Source organism: Nomascus leucogenys, chromosome 12 (genome assembly GCF_006542625.1).
Source record: "Nomascus leucogenys isolate Asia chromosome 12, Asia_NLE_v1, whole genome shotgun sequence".
Classification (NCBI taxonomy): Eukaryota; Metazoa; Chordata; class Mammalia; order Primates; family Hylobatidae; genus Nomascus; species Nomascus leucogenys.
The window spans coordinates 46,115,748-46,121,747 of record NC_044392.1 but is presented as its reverse complement, the minus strand read 5'-3'; positions in this window follow the sequence as shown (position 1 = coordinate 46,121,747).

Genomic DNA, 6,000 nt, shown 5'->3' with positions numbered 1-6,000 from the left:
CTTTGGGAGGCCGAGGTGGGTGGATCACCTGAGGTCAGGAGTTCGAGACCAGCCTGGCCAAGATGGTGAAACCCTGTCGCTACTAAAATACAAAAAATTGGCCGGGTACAGTGGCTCACACCTGTAATCCCAACACTTTGGGAGGCTGAGGCAGGCGGATCACGAGGTCAGGAGATCGAGACCATCCTGGCTAACATGGCGAAACCCTGTCTCTACTAAAAATACAAAAAATTTGCCAGGTGTGGTGGTGTGCGCCTGTTGTCCCAGCTACTCAGGAGGCTGAGGCAGGAGAACTGCTTGAACTCAGGAGGCAGAGCTTGCAGTGAGCCGAGGTCCAACCACTGCACTCTAGCCTGGGCGACAGAGCGAGACTCCATCTCAAAAATAAATAAATAAATAAATAAAATAATAAAATACAAAAAATTAGCCGGGCGTGGTGGCGCATGGCTATAGTCCCAGCTAATCCGGAGGCTGAGGCAGGAGAATCGCTTGACACTGAGAGGTGGAGGTTGCAGTGAGCCGAGATCACGCCACTGCACTCCATCCTGGCAACACAGCAAGACTCCATCTCAAAAAACAAACAACAACAACAAAAAAACAAGCAAACAAAACCAACAACAACAAAAAACACAAAAATTAGCCAGGCATGGTGGCGTGCGCCTGTAATCCCGTATACTCAGGAGGCTGAGGCAAGAGAATCACTTGAACCCGGGAGGCCGATGTTGCAGCAAGCCAAGATTTCACCACTGCACTCCAGCCTGGGTGACAGTGAGAGTCCGTCTTAAAAAGAAAAAAAAAAATCGAAGACCAGACATGCCAATCTGTAACACATGAAAGCACAAGAGGCCTTTCTTAGGAACCCCCAACAGAGGTGACATGGGAGAGGAGAGATTTCCAGTACCCCAACCCCCACCAGCAGGAAAACACTGAGCCCTCCAGAACAGCTGCAGCACTCAGCCAGCCCAAACACGTTTCTGAGCCCATGTGAAATGCCCTAGGGGGATGATCAGTGATATTTCAGAGGGACTTTGCAAGGCGCTGGAGGTCCTATGTCAGCAAGCAGAAGCAGGAGCCAGTTGGCTTAGAACTTGTTACTGTCACTGTGAACCTTCTACAATAAAAATCCTAATAATTGCTATCGTAATACTAACCCTGGCCGGGCGTGGTGGCTCACACCTGTAATTTCAGCACTTTGGGAGGCTGAGGTGGGCGGATCACAAGGTCAGGAGTTCAAGACCGACCTGACCAACATGGTGAAACCCCGTCTCTACTAAAAATACAAAAATTAGCCGAGCTTGGTGGCGCAAGCCTGTAATCCCAGCTACTCATGAGACTGAGGCAGGAGAAACACTTGAACCCAGGAAGTGGAGGTTGCAGTGAGCCAAGATTGCAGTATTGCACTCCAGCCTGGGCAACAGAGCAAGACTCTGTTTCAAAAAAGAAAACAAAAATAACAATATTAATATTAATCCTGAGGTCTTTCTATATGCCAAACAGGCCAGCTGTTCTAAGTACTTTACATACATTATCTCATTTCATTCTCATCATGATCCGAAGGGTGGGCACTATTATTATCATCCTCATTTCATAAATGAGGAAACAGGCACAGATGTGATTGGCCCAGGGTCATATCCAAATAAGTGATGGAGCTGGGATTCAAATCTTTGCAATCTCTCTCCAAAGCCCAAACTTTTTTTTTTTCTTTTTAAAGACAGGCTCTTGGGGCCAGGTGCGGTGGCTCACATCTGTAATCCTAGCATTTTGGGCGGCTGAGGCGGGTGGATCACTTGAAATCAGGTGTTCGAGACCAGCATGGCCAACATGGTGAAACCCTGTCTCTACTAAAAATACAAAAATTATATGGGCGTGGTGGCAGACGCCTGTAAACCCACCTACTTGGGAGGCTGAGGTAGGAGAATCACTTGAACCCGGGAGGTAGAGGTTGCAGTGAGCCGAGATCCCGCCACAGCACTCCAGCCTGAGCAACAAAAGCGAAACTCTGTCTCAAAAATAAATAAATAAATAAATAAATAAATAAATAAATAAAGACAGGTCCCTCACTCTGTTGCCCAGGCTGGAGTGCACTGCAGCCTCAGACCCCTGGGCTCTAGTGGATCCTCCCACCTCAGCCTCCTGAGTACTAAGCTTTTCACCTAGGTGAGGCTTGGGGAAGCGGCAGGTAATCTGGGCATAGGCTCTCATGACTTCTTTCCTCTTTATCAACAACTGGGCCTGGGTTTCCCCATCCCTCAAAAACATCCTTCCCTCCTTTCTGCAACCTCAAGCTACCAAGCTCTTCTAGTTAAATCTGCTTGTTTGCTTGCTCAGCTTCCATTCCCCTCAATTTTTCTGCAGACTCCCCTTTATCCTGTCTTAGACTACATTCCCTTCCCCAAACCAATCCCTGTAGCCTGGGGCTGCTATGCTGGGACTGGCCAGTCTCAGGATACTGCCCGCTACTGCACCTGGGAGATGGGGTAATCCACTCAAACCATAAACAAGCCAAGGAAATCAGGAGCAGACCTGTGTTTTGAAGAAATGACAAGGATCTCTATTTCAGCAAGTTAAATTTAAAGTGCTCACACCTGTAATCCCAGCACTTTGGGAGGCTGAGGTGGGCAGATCACTTAAGGTCAGGGGTTTGAGGCCAGCCTGGCCAACATGGTGAAAAATGGATAGAGAAGTTGTAAATTAGAGCCTGGGAATAGTGCTTTGAGATAGAGAAGTGGAGAGAGAACATAGGATTGGGATTTAAGGCCCTAATTGCCATGCGTGAGGATGAAGAACTGGCTTGCAAATGCAATGCCTGCAGGGAGGCCAAGTATATTTGTCAGGGAGGCAAAATATAGTCTTCAGCTGCCATCTCATCACCTCAGTCATCCCAGAAGAAAGAGAACAGCTCTATAGGCCAGGCATGGTGGCTCACACTTGTAATCCCAGCACGCTGGGAGGCCGAGACAGGTGGATCACTTAAGGTCAGGAGTTCGAGACCAGCCTGGCCAACATGAAGAAAACCCGTCTCTACTAAAAATACAAAAATTAGCTGGGCAGTGGTGGCGTGCACCTGCAGTCAAAGCTACTCAAGAGGCTGAAGGAAAGGCTCACTTGAACCAGGAGGACGAGGCTGTAGTGAGCTATGATGGTGCCACTGCACTCCAGCCTGTGCGACAAAGTGAGATCCTAACTCAAATAAAATAAAATAAAATAAAATAAAGATAATAATTCTACCTACCTCTTATGGTGACTGTGACGATTAAGTGCATTAATGTACACACAGTGCTTCAAATGAGCCTGGAATAAAGAACATATTCTATAAACATGAGCTGATGCTGTGACTATTCCCAGGGCAACTTCCCAATTAAATACAACCCCCTCAGCTTGCTTCTGAAGCCAACCTGGGTTTGCCCAAGGGCTCTTCTCCAGCCCAATCTGGTATGCCCTCAGCCCATTTAAAACCAATTTCCTGATAAGCCCAGATTCCAAAGGACCTCCCCTAGGATGTCCAACACCTCCCCAGACATGGGGATTTGTGCCAGGAGAGGAGCTCTTTTTTGAGTCCCACAGTGCAGTATGCCTCCCCCAAGGAATTTACTGCATTCCACCTGGCATTCCAGCTATCTGTTTTCTCCTGCCCCACCTCTCTGGGTGGTTGCTGGCCTCCTCCCTATTCCCCCTGCCCAAACTCTGTCTCTTCAGTGCTTTTTGTACCCTCCCCCCACCATTACTTAATCAAGTCCTACTCCTGTTTAAGGCGAAGCTCAGGGTCCCCCAGACCAAACAGTGCCCGGCCAAGGTTGGTGGACTTGATGATGCCAGAGCCAAGAGGAAGAAGGAGAGCAGGGGAGGGTGGGGGAGACTCCAGTGGAGCCAAGAGAGGAAAAAAGGACCAGGAAGGAGGGAAGAAGGAGCTCTGGGGCACAGATCTTCCCTGTCACCTTCCCCTCGCCCATGCAGGGGCAGGGCAGTGTTGGCCCATAGGATTCCTTTGGGCATGGAATGCCCTTGCCCACCAACCCCACCCGAGAACCCTCAAAAGTCACTTCCCCCACTCATCACTCTGCCCTCACGGAACCTCAGCACTCTTAGCCACCTCATCCTAGGGCATTTACCACATACCCATCCCATTGGTGATCCTGAGACTCCTCCCCACTTCCCTATATCCTTACCCTCACTATCAGCACATTTGCCCCCATCTGCCTGTAGGGGAACCATGTGAGGGGAAATGCACTCCGTGCTTATGCACAACCCACTCCCTAGGCTTAGCACCAGGCCCGCACATCTATTATTTCATTCGATCCCTGCAATAATTGCATGGAGGCCGGGCGCGGTGGCTCACGCCTGTAATCCCAGCACTTTGGGAGGCTGAGCAGGGCAGATCACGAGGTCAGGAGATCGAGACCATCCTGGCTAACACAGTGAAACCCCATCTCTACTAAAAATACAAAAGAAAAAATTAGCTGGGCATTGTGGTGGGCGCCTGTAGTCCCAGCTGCTTGGGAGGCTGAGGCAGGAGAATGGCATGAACCCAGGAGGCGGAGCTTGCAGCGAGCCGAGATCACACCACTGCACTCCAGCCTGGGTGACAGAGCGAGACTCCGTCTCAAAAAAAAAAAAAAAAAAAAATAGTGGGGCGTGGTGGCAGGCGCCTGTAATCCCAGCTACTCGGGAGGCTGAGGCAGGAGAATCACTTGAACCCAGGAGGCGGAGGTTGCGGTGAGCTGAGATCGCACCATTGCACTCCAGCCTGGGCACCAAGAGTGAAACTCCATCTCAAAATAAATAAATTAATAATAATTGCATAGAGAAAGTAGTCTTGACCCCATTTTATGGTGAAGAAAAGGTGAGGCTCAGAGAGGTTAAGTAACTTTCCCAAGTTTCCACAGCTGGGCCCCAGACCCCACCCCTCTCTTCACTGTGTTCCTGTTCACCAGCTGCCTTTATGGGACGTGGCTTGCAGCACTTAGGCAAAGCACCTGTTATACAAACAAACAAATGAGCTGTCCATTATCTGGACATCTCCCACCTGCCTGCAGGGACAGGCCAGGGTGATCTTAAGCCCTGGGGGCTGCATCTCAGAGCCTGTCCCACAAACTGCCTCCGGTTCCCTCTGAGACTGTCCCACACCCAGCCGCCTTTCTAGCTCTTTCCTTTACCTTCTCTACTGACTCCCCCCATTTGCTCCCAGCATATACAGATACAGCACTTGGTGCCAAGGCTTTCCTTTATCCCCAGGAGAGCCAGGCAAGTGGGGCGTAGGAGGAATAGCATGGTGTAGACCGAAGCCCCATCAAATGTACCCACCTTGTTCTTTTTTTTTTTTTTTTTTTGAGACTGAGTCTTGCTCTGTCGCCCAGGCTGGAGTGCAGTGGCGCAATCTTGGCTCACTGCAACCTCCACCTCCTGGGTTCAAGCCATATTCTCCTGCCTCAGCCTCCCGAGTAGCTGGGACCACAGACACGTGCCACCACGCCCAACTAATTTTTGTATTTTTAGTAGAGCTGGGGTTTCACTATGTTAGCCAGGTTGGTCTCAAACTCCTGACCTCAGGTGATCTGCCCACCCGGCCTCCTAAAGTGCTAGGATTACAGGAGTGAGCCACCTCACCCGGCCTTTTTTTTTTTTTTTTTTTTTTTTTTTTTCAGTTTTGAGAGAGGGTCTCCCTCTGTTGCCCAGGCTGGAGCGCAGTGATGCCATCTCGGTTCACTGTAGCCTCTACTTCCTGGGCTTGCCCCCGTCGGCCTGTGCAGGAACCATGCGAGGGGAAATGCACACTGAGAGTGAGAGTGAGACTCAGTCTCCAAGAAAAAAAAAAAAAGAGAGAGAGAGATGGGGTTTCACCACATTACCCAGGCTGGTCTCGAATTCCTGAACTCAAGTTTGCCCACGTCAGCCTCCCAACGTGCTGGGATTGCAGGCGTGAGCCACTGCGCCTGGCCCCCCATCTGAGTCCTGAATACCATCACCTTTTGGAGCCTTAGTTTTTTCACCTGGTCAGTGGGG